A 14,738-nucleotide genomic window follows, 5' to 3' on the forward strand; every position below is an offset into this window, starting at 1 on the left:
GAATTTCCACCAGCAGTATGCTAGAGTATCCTTTTCTCCACCTCCTCACCAGCACATGTTGTTTGACTATTTGTTGATGGCTGCCATTCTGGCGCATGTAAGGTGATATCTGATAGTTCTTTTAATTTGCATCTCTCTGATGATTAGAGATGTTGAATATTTTTTCATATATATCTTGGTCTTTTGTATGTCCTGTTTGGAGAAGTGTCTATGCAGGTCCTCTGCCCATTTTTAAATTAGATTGTTTTCATTTATTTGAGTTGTATGAGTACTCTATATATTTTAGATATTAACCCCTTATCCGATGTAGCATTGGCAAATATGTTTTCTCAGAGAATGGGTTCCCTTTTCATTTGGTGTTGGTTTCTTTTGCCATACAGAAGATTTTTAGTTTTATGTAGTCCCATTTATTAATGTTTTCCTTTGTTTCTCTTGCCCTAGGTGATGTATCATTGAATATTGAATATGTATCATTTTTCTCTAGGATTTTTATGGTTTCATGTGTTATATTTAAGTATCTTATCCATTTTAAGTTTATTCTTATGTATGGTATATGTTGTTTGTCTAGTTTCATTTTTTTGTATGTACCTGTTCAATTTTCCCAACACCATTTATTGAAGAGATTGTCTTTTCTTCATTGTATGTTCTTGCCTCCTTTGCCAAATATTAATTGTGCATACTGTCTTGGGTCAATACCTGGGTTCTCTGTTCTGTTCCATTGATCTATATACCTGTTCTTGTGCCAGTACCAGGCTGTTTTGATTACAATAACTTTGTAGCATAACTTGATATCTGGTATTGTGATTCCTCCCACTTGATTCTTCTTTTTCAAGACAGCTGTAGCTATTCAGGAATTTTGTGGTTCCATATAAATTTTTGGAGTATTTGTTCTAGATCTGTGAACTATGCCATTGGTACTTTAATAGGGATTGCATTGAATCTATAGACTGCTTTGGGTAGTATGGACATTTTAATGATGTTGATTTTTTCAATCTATGAACATGGAATATGTTCCCAGTTTTTTTATCTTCCTCTATTTCTTTTTTCAATGTCCTGTAGTTTAGTGAGAACAGGTCTTTTACCATGTTAAGTTTGTTTTTAGGTACTCTATTTTTGTTGTTGTTGTTGTTGTTGCAATGATAAATTGAATTGATTTTTTAGTTTCCCTTGCTGAGTCCATGCTGTATAAAGATTCCATCAATTTCTAGATGTTAATTTTGTATTGTGCTACTTTGCCAAATTCATTTATTAAATCTATCATATTTTTCATGGAGTCATTAGGGTTTCCTTTGAACAATATCATGTCATCTGTGAATAATGATAGTTTTCACTTCTTCCTTTCCAATTTGGATCCCTTTTAGTTTTGTTTGTTTGTTTGTTTGTTTTTCTTGTCTAATTGCTGTGGCTAAAACTTCTAGTACTATTTTAAATAAGATTGGGTAAAATGAGCATCTTATCTTGTTCCTATTCTTAACAGAAATGCATTTAGTTTATGCCCATTGAGTGTGATGCTGGCTGTATGTTTTTTGTGCATGATCTTTATTACATTCAAATATGGTCCCTTTATTCCCACATTGCTGAGTGTTTTTATCAGAAATCGGTGTTGGATTTTGTCGAATGTTTTTTCAGCATCTATTGTTATGATCATTTGTTTTTTATCTTTCATTGTGGTTATGTAGTGTATCACATGTATTGATTTGCAAATAATGTACCAGCCTTGCATCCCTGGTATGAATCCCACTTGGTCATGGTGAATAATTTTTTTAATGTATTGCTGGATTTGATTTGCTAATATTTTGTTGTGGATTTTGCTACCTATGTTCATCCAGTTCATTGGTATATAGTTTTCTTTCTTTATGATGTCTTTACCTGGTTTTGGAATAAGGATGATGCTGTCCTCATAAAAAGAATTTGGAAATCTTTCTTCCCCTTAAACTTTTTGGAATAGGTTGGTAAGAAAGGGTTAGTTCTTTGAATGTTCAGAAAGTCATCTCGCCCAGGCTTTTGCTTCCTGGGAGTTTATTGATTACATCTTCAATTTCCTTGTTATTGGTCTGTTCAAGTTTTCTGTCTCTTCTTGGTTCAGTTATGGGAGACTCTGTTATTCTAGAAATTTTTTCAGTCCATCTGTGTTGTTCAATTTGTTGGTCTATAATTGTTCATAGTATTTTCTAGCAATCCTTTGTATTTCTGTTATGTCAGTTATTACATCTCCTCTTTTGTTTATGATTTTTTTTTTTTTTTAATTTCTGTCTTCTCTCTTTGTTTCTTTGTGACTCTGGCTAAAGGTTCATCAATCTTGATTATCTTTTCAAAGAACCAGCTCTTTGTTTCATTGATCTTTAAATTGTCTTTTTAAAGACTTTATATAATTTATTTTCACCCTTACTTTATAATTTCTTTTTTTTCTACTTGTTCGGGGTGTTTGTTTCTGTTTATTTTCTAGTTCTTTAAGTTGAAGTGTTATACAGTGTGTTAGAAAATTTTTTGTTTCTTGAGATAGGCCTGTAGTGCTATGAACTTCTCTCTCAGGACTGCTTTCACTGCATCCCATAGATTTTGTTTTGTTTTGTGTTTATTTTCACTGAACTCCAGAAATTATTTTTATTTATTTCTTGATGTCCTTGGTAACCCATTCATTGTTTAGTAATATGTTATTTAACCTCCATGTCCTTGAGTATTTTTATTGTAATTAACTTCTTGTTTCATGCCACTGTGATCTAAGAACACTTGATATGATGTGAATCTATTTGAACTTGTAGAGCTGTAGTTTGTATCCTAACATATGCTATCCTTGAGAATGTCCAATGTGCACTTGAGAAAAATGTGTATGCTGCAGTTTTGGAGTGTAATTTTCTGTAAATATCAATTAAATCCATTTGATCTAATGCATCATTAAGAGTATCTGCTTTCTTGTCAATTTTTTGTCCAGAGGATTTATCCCGTTATGTCAGTGGGCTGTTGAAGTGCCCTACTATGATTATGTTACTATTGATTTGTCCTTTGAAGTCCTCCAGAAGCTTTTAAAATATATTTTGGTGCTCCTATATTGGGTACATAATGTTTACCAAGGTTTTATTCTCCTGTTAGATAGATCTTTTCAATATTATGTAGTGGCTTTCTTTGTCTCTTTTTATGACCTTCATTTTGAAGTCTATTTTATCAGATATAAGTATTGCTGCACAGATTTTTTTTTTTTTTTCATTTCCATTTGCTTAGAAATTTTTTTTCATCCTTTCACTTTCAACCTGTATGAGTCTTTTGTTTTGAGGTGGGTCTCTTGTAAACAACATATATATGAGTCATGTTTTCTTAGCCACTCTGCTACTCTGTGTCTTTTGATTAGAGAATTTAATCCATTTACATTTAAGGTTATATTGATATGTGCTTATTTATTGTCATTTTTATTTATTATGCCTATGTTTCTGTTTCTATTTCTTCTGCTTATTAAAGCAGTTCTTTTAACATGTGTTGCAGTGCTTGTTTGGTGATAATATATTTCCTTAGTTTTTGTTTGTTTGTTTTGTTTTGTTTTTGTCTGAGGAGCTCTTTATTTCACCTTCTATTTTGAATGATAGCCTTGGTGGGTAAAGTAGTCTTGGATTTAGATCCTTGTTTGCATTTGAATACCTCATGCATTTCCTTATGGCCTGCAGTGTTTCTGTTGAGAAATCAGCCTTATGGGGGCTCTTATGTAGGTAACATTTGCTTTTCTCTCGTTGCCTTTAAGATTCTCTCTTTGTCTTTCATTTTTGTCATTTTAATTATGATGTGTCTTGGTGCGTGTGTCTTTCGGTTTTTTGTACTTGTGGCTCTCTGTGCTTTCTGAACTTATATGCCTTTTTCCTTCACTAAATTAGGAAAGTTTTCTGCCACTACTTCTTCAAGTAGATTTTCTGACTCTTGCTCACTTTTTTTCCTTCTGGCTCTCTATGATATGGATATTGTTATGTTTCATGCTGTCCCACAGCTCTCTTAAATTGTCCTCCTGTTTTTCAAATATATTTTTTTGTTTGTTTGTTTCTGATTGAATAATTTTTTTCTACCCTGTCTTCTAATTCACTGATCCCATCTCTGGCTTCCTCTAATCTTCTGTTTATTCTTTCCAAAGTCTTCTTTATTTCTGCTATGTCATTCTTCATTTCCATTTGGTGGTTTTCTACTTCCAATTGGTTGATTTTCATTGTTTCTATGTCTTTACTCATGCTATTGAGCTTCCTCATAATCATTATTCTGAACTCTACCTCTGACAATTTGCTTAACTCCATTTCATTTATCCCTTCTTCTGCAGAGATCTCGTGTTCTTTTATTTAAGATTTGTTTCTTTGCAGGTTTATCTCAGCAGGTTTGGAGCCTTTTACATTTCTCCTGTAAATGCTGTTTTTCCACTGATTGTGGCTCCCTCTGATGTATTTGGATGAGTATTAAAGAGACCATATTAAACGCCAATGTCTAGTTTTACTTTCCTGGCTAGAATCAAGAGTCTGCATTTTTTTTTTTTTTTTTTTTACCCTCACCCAAGGACATTTTTGCATGTATCTTCAGATAGAGTGGGAGGGAGAGAGGGAGTAAGAGAGAGAGAAACATCAACATGAGAAAGACACATAAGTTGGTTGCCACACACATGACCCCAACCAGGGCCAGGGACAAACTGCACCCCTAGTGGGAACTGAACCTGGGATTCTCCAGTCCACAGGCGGATGCTTAACCTCTGAGCCAAACTGGCAAGGGAAAGAGTCTGCATTTTTAAGGTCCTTCCAGATGACACTCATATAGGGCTCCATTTTCAGTGCTGAGGGGCAAGGAAGTCAAATGATTCACAGGCATTTTTTACATCAAGAATGATCTCTCTCTAGCCAAAGTCAACCTCCCAAGGCTGTATGCTCCAGGGCACTGGACAGTGGAAAACATTTGCAATCTCAGAGCTATTAGAGTAGGTCAGTGCCCAGTTAATGGCATCATCATGTTGTAATAACCACAGCAGGCCAGAGCCAATTAGAGACTATTTGGTAGGTTTACCTGGGTTCATTGATTTAGGTGTTACTATTTGTTAAAGGAAGAGGAATTACTGTGTTAGATTTTTAGAAAGCTTTCGAAAGATGCAAGTGATGTCAATTTTAAGCTTCTCTTCTCAAGGTCCATTACACCCCAGCTACCTCCTTTTTCTTCTTGGTGTATTTTGAGATCTTGGAATAATTTCCAAGTTCCCAAAGTTCAAATATGGAAAATTCAATTAATATCCTGGGAAATCCCATGATTTATATTTTTCTTTAAATATCTGCACTGATTTTAAACTTAGCACTCTCCAAACTGTGCTCAACAGGCATTGTCATTGTAGACATACTTTGCTCTATTTTCCAGAGTATCTTCCTTCTCCCTGGCCTGATATTGATGCTAGATATAGAAGAAAATTTGTCAAGGCAAGTTGAAAAATTATTTTAGTTAGTGCATTAAATGTACGAAGACTGATTCTTCACATTATATTTTGGCTTTTGGGCCTGCTTTGAGCTTATTTCTCACTGAGTTTTCATATCAAAGACCTGGACAATAGAATTATAGGATATTAGAATTTCCTATCTGGAAAGGACTGTCATAATTTAGTGATGCCTGCTTGCGTTACAGATGATATATTTTTCTCTCTTAAGTGCTTGAATAAATATGCAGCTTTTGATATGCATGTGTAGTTGCTGTGCCTAAATAGGGAGTTGTGTTTGTGGGTGAAAGAAGTCAAGAATAAACCTCTCCTATGTAGTTTTTCTAGATATTGGCTTTTGTTTCATCAAAGCCTGTCATATATAGTATACCCTCTGGATAGCATGCATTTTGCAATGATATGCAAATGCCTTGGCTCCTGACCATAGTTGTAAAAGAAGTGTGATGTTTTTACTTAAAGGATATTTTATACAGTTAATAGTGACTGCATCTCTGGCATTTATAACAGATGTTATCCCAGTGCAGCAACTTTTTCTAGGTAATGTAGCTGGATTTTAGTTGCTGAAATTTTCTGTATCATTTTGTGATCATATTTCATTGCAGACTTTTGAACATGACAGATTGTCCACCTGGATTTAATTTTGCCACATTTTATTGATGGCCTGAATCAGATCTTTCAAGTTTGTGCTAACTGACCTTGAAGGAGTAGCTTGTTTAAATTTTATGACACAGAGATGTAAACTTTCTTCAAATTATGCAACACAATGGAGAGGAGCAATGAGTCAGAACTTTTTATTAATATTCATTGCCCATAGTTAAGGAATTAGTAAGAACTGTTACATTGCACCCATTCCTGGGATAAACACCCAAATGAACTTTACTATAAACACATGTATAACAAGTGAGAACCATATTTTGTTTGCAAATCTAAGCTCTGTGATATTGCACTGTGCCCCTCATGCTTTCTTATCACTGCTCTACTTTTATAAATAATGACACCTTGCCTCCTGCCAGCCCTGTTTTTCTGAGTAACTTAGGGAAACCATGCATTAGCATGGGCCCATCACTGAAGACTTGATTGACAGTGCATGAAAATTACAGAGGGAAGACAAAAATGCTATGCATAACCCCAGTCTGACTATGAGAAAAACATCCCACAAACCTAAGCTAAAATATATTTCTACAAAATATCTGATTGGTATTCCTCAAGACAGTCAAGGTCATGACAAACAAGGAGAGTCTGAGAAGGGATCAGTCTAGAGAAAACAAAAGAGCAAGATAATGCAATGTTCTGCCCTGGGTGAGGCCCCAGGACAGAAAAAGGACATGAGAGGAACACTAAGGGAACCTGAACAACGTGTAGAATTTAGCTAATAGTGATTTCTCAATATTGCTTCATAAGTTATGACAAATGTACCATACTAATGTAAAATGTTGACAATAGGGAAACAGTGTTTGGGGTATATTGAACTTTTTATACTACCTTCAAACTTTTCAGTGAATATAAGTCTATTCTGAAAGGACCATTTGGGATTTATTCCTAGGATGCAAAGCTAGTACAATATTTGCAAATCAATAAATGAAGGAAAAAAATCACATGCCGTATAAATAGATGAAGAAAAAAGCATTCAACAAAATCTAGCACCCACTTTTGATAAAAACTCTCAGCAAAGTGGGAATATAGGGAATATACTGTTATTGAAGAAAAGCGTGGGTGGTATTTCTACATTGCTAGTGGAATTGGGGTCTTTACAATATATCAACAGAAATAATTTTCTGAGACTCACATGAGAGGATGAGTGGTTTTATTTGTGTGGAATTACATCCTTGGGTTTCCAAAGTCTCATTTCCTTTAATCCAGTCCTAGAAGATGTGCAGCTGGGGATTCAGTAAAGCTATGAGCAAAGCCAGCATCCAAAGTTTCCATTACATATTGCAGTAAAGACCGGTTTAGCATTAAGCTAGTTGTAATACATTAGTCTATTGTGTGTGGGATCAACATAGCCATGGACCACATGGGAAAATGCAGGAGCATGAGAGTCCCACAGGCCAGAAGTCAAGAGCAGAAGATCACAGGAATGCAGGAGAAGAAACTCTTTTGTTTAGTAGATTAAATATCTCAAATCTTCATATGCTTGCAGTGGACATACTTACTCTGGCCAATGACCTGTTACCAGGTATGACTGAAAGGCAAGTACCTTTCCTATGTCACCCAGATTTTACTGGGCAAGTGTCCATTCCTTCAGCAATCAGTGGAAAATAGACCTGTATTTTCCTGCAGCTTCCTGGCAAAACTACACAAATGAATGCCTATAATACTTGGCGTTCCCTTTCTCCTTTTCTCTTATTTATAACCAAATTAATTACAATGATATTAAGACCCTCAACATAATAAAGACCATATCTGACAAACCTACAGCCAACATATTCAATGGGAAAAAACTAAAAGCATTTCCCTTAAAAAGAGGAATAAGATAAGGCTGTCCACTTTTACCGCTTTTATATGACAGAGTCCTGGAAGTCCTAGCCACAGCAATCAGACAAGAAGAAAAATAAAGGGCATCCAAATTGGAAAGGAGGAAGTAAAACTGTCATTATTCCCAGATGACATGATATTGTACATAGAAAATCCTAAATACTCCACCAAAAAAACTGCTAGATTTAATTAAATTGGATGCAGCTGGTGTGGCTCAGTGGTTGAGCACTGATCCATGCACCGAGAGGTCACTGGTTCAATTCCTGGTAAAGGCACATGCTCAGGTTGTGAGAAAAATTCCCAATGGGGGGCATGCAGGAGGTGGCCGATCAATGTTCTCTCTCATCGATGTTTCTATCTCTCCCTTCCTCTCTCTAAAATTAATTTAAAAATTAAATGCTTTTTATTCTGACATTATCCAAATAAATAATTAAATTGGACAAAGTAGCAGGATACCAAATTAACATCCAGATACCAATGGCATTTTATACACCAATAATAAACTCTCAGAAAGAAAAAATAAAATTAAAAAATTTCCTTTACCATTGCAACTAAATAAATAAATAATAAATAAGATACCTTGGAATAAACTTAAACAAGAAGGTAAAAGACCTATACTCAGAAAACTATAAGACATTGAAAAAAAGAAATAAAGGAAGATGCAAAAAAGTGGAAGCATATATGGTGTTCATGAATTGGAAGAATAAACATCATTAAAATGTCCATACTACCCAAAGCAATCTGTAGATTCAATGTCATTCCTATTAAAATACCATCAACACTTCACAGATCTGGAACAAATATTCCAAAAATTTATATAAAACCAAAAACAACCACAAATAGTCATGGCAATATTGATAATACAGAACAAAGTTTGAGGGATCACAATACCAGACATCAAACTATACTACAAAGCCATTGTAACCATAACAGTCCAGCACTGGCACAAAACATATAGATCAATTGAACAGAACAGAGAACCCAGAAATCAACTCACTCCAATATTGTCAATTAATATTTGACAAAGGAGGCAATAGCATACATTGGAGTAAAGGCAGTCTTTTCAATAAATGGTGTTGGGAAAATTGGACAGTTACGTGCAAAAAAATGAAACTGGAACACCAACTTATACCATAAACTCAAAATGGATAAAAGATGTAAATGTAAGTCATGAAACTATAAAAATCCTAGAAGAAAACATGAGCAGAATAATCTCAAGCATCTCATGTAGCAGAATTTTCACTGAAACATCTACTAGGGCAAGAGAAACAAAGGAAAAAAATAAACAAATGATACTACATCAAACTAAAAAGATTCTTAACAGAAAAAGCAACTATCCTCAAAATGAAATGGGAACTCACTTTATGGGAGAACATATTCACCAGTGACATATCTGATAAGGTGTTAATTTCCAAAATATATAAAGAACTTGTACAACTCAATGAAAGAAAGACAAATGGTCCAATAAAAAAAAAAAAATGGGCAAAAGAACTGAATAGTTAATTCTCCAATTAGGACATTCAGATGGCCAAAAGACATATGAAAAAGTGTTCAATGTCACTAATCATCAGAGTGATGCAAATTAAAACTGCGTGAAGTATCACCTCACACATAAGAGAATGTCTATCATCAATAGACATTTATATAAAACCAAATCAATAAATGAACAAACATCAAGTGCTGGCAAGGATGTGGAGAAAAATGAACCCTAATTCACTGCTGGTGGGAATGCAGACTGGTAAAACTACAGTGGAAAACAGTTTGGAGATTCCTCAAAAAATTAAAAATAGAACTGCCTTTTGACCCAGTGATCGCACTTCTGGGAATATATCCTAAGAATTCCAAAACACTAATCAGGAAAAAATATATGCACCTCAAAAAATTAAAAATAGAAGTGCCTTTTGACCCAATGATCGCACTTCTGGGAATATATCCTAAGAATTCCAAAACAGTAATCAGAAAAAATATATGCACCCCTATGCTCATAGCAGCACTATTTACAATATCTACAATGGGTACTGGAAACAGCCCAAGTACCCATCAGTAGATAAATGAATATAAAAGCAGTAGTACATTTATGCAATAGAATACTATGCAGCTGGAAAAAAAAGAAGAATCTCATATACTTTTTGTCAGCATGGATGGACTTGGAGATTTTTATGCTAAGTGAAATAAACCAGTTAGAGAAAGCCAAAATTTGATCTCACTTATGAACAAAATAAACGGAGGAACAAATAGGTTCAGAGATATGGAAACATGCAACAGACTGACAGATCTTAAAGGAAGGGAATGGGGGAGGGGGAAAAGACCAATCAAATAATTTATATGCATGTGTGAAAAACTCATGGACATGGACAATAGTGTGGTGAAGGTCTGGGGTGGGGCAAGAGCTGGGCCTAGTGGGCCAAGGAGGAGGAGATGAGGGACATCTGTAGTAACTTCAACCATAAATATAAATTAATAATAATAAAATAATTCTCAGATATTATGTCCCTCAAGCCATTATTGAAATATAATTATAAAAGCTGATATAACACAAGTTCCTGTGTTATGCCAGGCTCTCACCTCCAGCATTTCTTGCAATCCTCAAAAAACAATTCTGAGATAATTTTTATTCCACTTCGCAGATTTGAAAACCAATAAACTATGCTCAGAGAGAATAATTTCTTTTATATTGATTGAAATCCCCTGTCTTATAAATGGCAGAGCTGCAATTTGAACCCTTATTTTTCTAATTCTAAAGCACACATTTATTTCAGTTTCTCATTTGGTCCTCAAAAGATGAAGCAGAAGTTGGGGAAACAGGAAGAAATCTTTGGTGTCAGGCATAGGGATGATCAGCTGCTCTGTGTCTGACATCCAGGGCCATTGTAGATTCTAGGGGAGGCTCTATCAGCCTCTGTTTTCCCCAAGGGCCAGCTCTAGATGACTTTTTTTTTTATTTCCCTGGATTTCATTCAACATATATTAAAAAAAATATATATTTCCCCAGCTGTGATGCAGGTACAGGAGGAGTTATAGGTTCTGGCCGCAGCAAATCTACAACTTACCTAGAAGGAAGTGCAGCTGACTTCATGGGACCCAAAAGCCCTGCTGCTACCTCTTCCAGAATCTCTTTCTCCAGTAGTGCACCTGGGTTATTGGTGGGCCTAAAAATGTTTAGAATCCTGGTCACTAAGATTCTGATGCCGTAGAGGGGGACCCAGAAATCTGTATTTAAAATTGTTGGTGATTTAACATGTTCACTGTTTGAAATCTGAACCTCACAAGATCCATGCTTGTTCTTTCTTGAAGAAAATGTAAGACTCTATACAACACTCTTGGCTTTTGAATAATTTACTGTCTAGATTGCAAATCCAAAAATTACACCTATGGCCAAATGGCTAACAGCTCCACCTCTTTTACAGGACACAGCCACAGTATTTGTTTGCATGTTGTGTAGAGCTGCTATTTTTCTACTATGGCATAGTTGGGTAGTTGTGACAGAGACTGTATGCCCACATAGCCTAAAATAATTATCTAGCTCTATACTGAAACAGTTTGTTGACCAGTGGTGCAGAGGGCAGGAACGTGTCTTTATCAATAATTAGTCACAATAAAAGGTACAGGGAGACTGGCTGCTCTCAAGTTATAGAGTACCTAAGAATCTTCAGCGATGTTTATCTAAAAATACCCACCCTGCCCTGGCCGGTTTGGCTCAGCGATTAGAGCTTCGGCCTGAGGTCTCGAGTGACCTAGGTTCGGTTCCCGCTAAGGTCATGTACCTCGGTTGCAGTTTGTCCCTGTCCCAGGTTGAATTGTGAGGGTAGCAACCACTCAATGTGTCCCTTTCACGTTGATGTTTCTCTCCCTCTCTCTCACTCCCCCTCTATCTGAACAAAATAAGGAAAAATGTCCTCCGGTGAGGATAAAAAGAAAAATACCCACCCAAGGCCCATTCCTGGAGATTCTGATTTAGCAGGTCAGACTGAGTCCCCAAAATATGTATTTTTAGCAATGGTTTGAGGATAAAGTCCTAGTCATCAAGAGTATTTACCTTGGTGACAACTGCATCTGGGTCCTAGCCATCTCTAGAGACTTGGATATGTCTAATTACTGCTGTATATTCTATTTGAACTTAATTTTATAAAACAAAACTAAATATCACTAAAACTAAAATATCAAAATAGGGAATTGAAATTAAAAGTGTTAAATCTGTTTCACTCAAGACATGACTAGGAAACAGAGCAAAGAGTTAGATGAGAAAGGAACAGAAATTTTGTAAATTTCTGATGAGTAATGAATACAGGCATTCTGCTTTCTGCATGCTTTAAGAGCTTCATTGAGATAAAGAATAAATATAATAAACTGTACTTATTAAAAATGTACAATTTAATATGGTTTGTTATATGAAGTCATCACCACAATCAAGATAATGAACAAATCTATAATCCTCAAAATTTTCTTGTGCATCTTTGTAATCCCTCCCTTTCCCATTCCTGCTACTCCCCCCAGTGCTCTACAAGAGGCTGCCACTTGTCTGCTATTTGACATTATAGAGCTACAGATTAATTTACCTTTTATAGAATTTTATATAAATAGAATGATATGAGATAAAATCTACTTTTGGTTGATTTCTTTCACTCACTGTAATTAGTCTGAGAGTCATCCATGCTGTTGCATAAATCCATACTTTATTCCTTTTCCTTACTGAGTAATATTTTGTTGTATGGATATGCCATAATTTGTTTATGCACTCCCATGTTAATGGCAATTTGTTTGTTTCCCATTTTTAGCTATTAAAAAATTAAGTAAATATGAACATTTATGCACAAGTCTTTGTATGGATCTACTGTTTCATTTTTACTGGAATAAATAACAGGTATAAATATAACTTTTTAAGAAATTACCAAACTGTTTTCAAAGCGGTCATATCACTCTACATATTCACCAGCAGTGTATGTGTATGAGAGTCACAGTTGCTCCATATCTTTAACAACATCTGATATGGTCAATCTTCTAAATATTAGCCATTCTAATAGTTACATGGTAATTTTAATTTTAATTTTCCTTCTGACTAATGTGTTAGTAACCTTAAAATGTGATTACTTATTATTCATATCTTTTTTGTTGAAATGTCTGTTTTGCCCATTTGTTAAATATTTTTTCTTGTTTGCTTTTTTTTTCTTGTTTTGTTTTTCTCTTTTTTAATGTATTTTTCTTACAGATGTTTCTCCTTCTTTCCCCGTTGACACCCTACTCCCCATTTCTCTCCACCCGGTCCCTGGCTTTGTTCTACTTATACATGGGTTATGCGTACATGCATATAAGTTCTGTGGTGTATCTCTTCCCTCCTCCCACCATTCCCTTTTCCGAGGGTTGTCAATCTGTACCTTACTTCCACGTCTCTGGGTCTACCCTATTTCTCAGGCTGTTATGTTCACTATATTCCACAAATAAGTGAAATCATGCGGTATTTGTCTTTTTCTGCTTGATTTGTTTCACTTAGAATAATACTTTCCAGGTCCCTCCCTGTCGTCTCAAAGGATAAGAGATCTTTCTTTTTTACAACTACATAGTACTTCATTGTGTATATGTGCCATGCTTTTTTATCCACTCATCTACTGATGGATACTTGGGCTGTTTCCAGATCTTAGCTATTATAAATAGTGCTGCTATGAACATGGGAGTTCATCTATGCTTTCTGATTGGTGTTTCAGATTTATTAGGGTATATTCCTAGAAGTGGAATCACTAGGTCAAATGTCAATTCAATTTTTAATTTTTGAGTTAACACCATTGTTTTTCCATAGTGGCTGCACCAGTCTGCATTTTCACCAGTGGTGTACTGGAGTCCCCCTTTCTCCACACCCTCACCAACACTTGTTGTTTGATGATATGTTGATGGCAACAATTCTGACAAGTGTGAGGTGATACCTCATTACTGTTTTAATTTACATCTCTCTGATGATTAGGGATGTTGATCATTTCTTCATATGTCTCTTGGCCATTTGTATGTCCTGCTTGGAGAAGTGTGTATTTAGCTCCTCTGCTCATTTTTTAATTGGGTTCTTTGTCTTTCTTTTGTTAAGTTGTATAAGTACTCTATATACTTAGAAAATTAAACCCTTATCTGATGTAACATTGGCAATGATGCTCTCTCATACAGTGGGTTGCCTTTCCATTTTGACAGTTGTTTCTTTTGCTGTGCAGAAGCTTTTGAGTTTGATGTAGCCCCATGTGTTCATTTTCTCCTTTGTTTCTGTTGCCTTAGGTGATGTATCAGTGAAAATTCTGCTGCGTATGATGTCTGAAATTTTGTTACCTACAGTTTCTTCTAAGACTTTTATGGATTTATGAGTCACATTTAAGTCTTTTATCCATTTTGAGTTTATTCTTGTGTATGGTGGAAGTTGATGGTCTAGTTTCATTTTTTTTTTTTTGCATGTAGCTGTCCAATTTTCACAACACCATTTATTAAAGAGGCTGTCTTTACTCCATTGTATGCTCTTGCCTCCTTTGTCAAATATTAATTGAGCATATTGTCTTGAGTCAATTTCTGGGTTCTCTGTTGTGTTCCACTGGTCTATATGCCTGTTCTTGTGCCAGTACCACGGTGTTTTGATTACAGTAGCATTGTGGAATAACCTGATATCCGGTATTGTGATCCCACCTACTTTGTCCTTCTTTTTCAAGATTGCTATGGCTCTTCCAGCTCTTTTTCGGTTCCATATGAACTTTTGAAGTATTTGTTCTAGTTCTGTGAAATATGTTTTTGGTATTTTGATGGGGATTGCATTGAATTTATAGATTGCTTTGAGTAATATGAACATTTTAATGATGTTAATTCT

The sequence above is a fragment of the Molossus molossus genome, unplaced genomic scaffold, assembly GCF_014108415.1.
Source record: "Molossus molossus isolate mMolMol1 unplaced genomic scaffold, mMolMol1.p scaffold_m16_p_6, whole genome shotgun sequence".
In the NCBI taxonomy this organism is placed as follows: domain Eukaryota; kingdom Metazoa; phylum Chordata; class Mammalia; order Chiroptera; family Molossidae; genus Molossus; species Molossus molossus.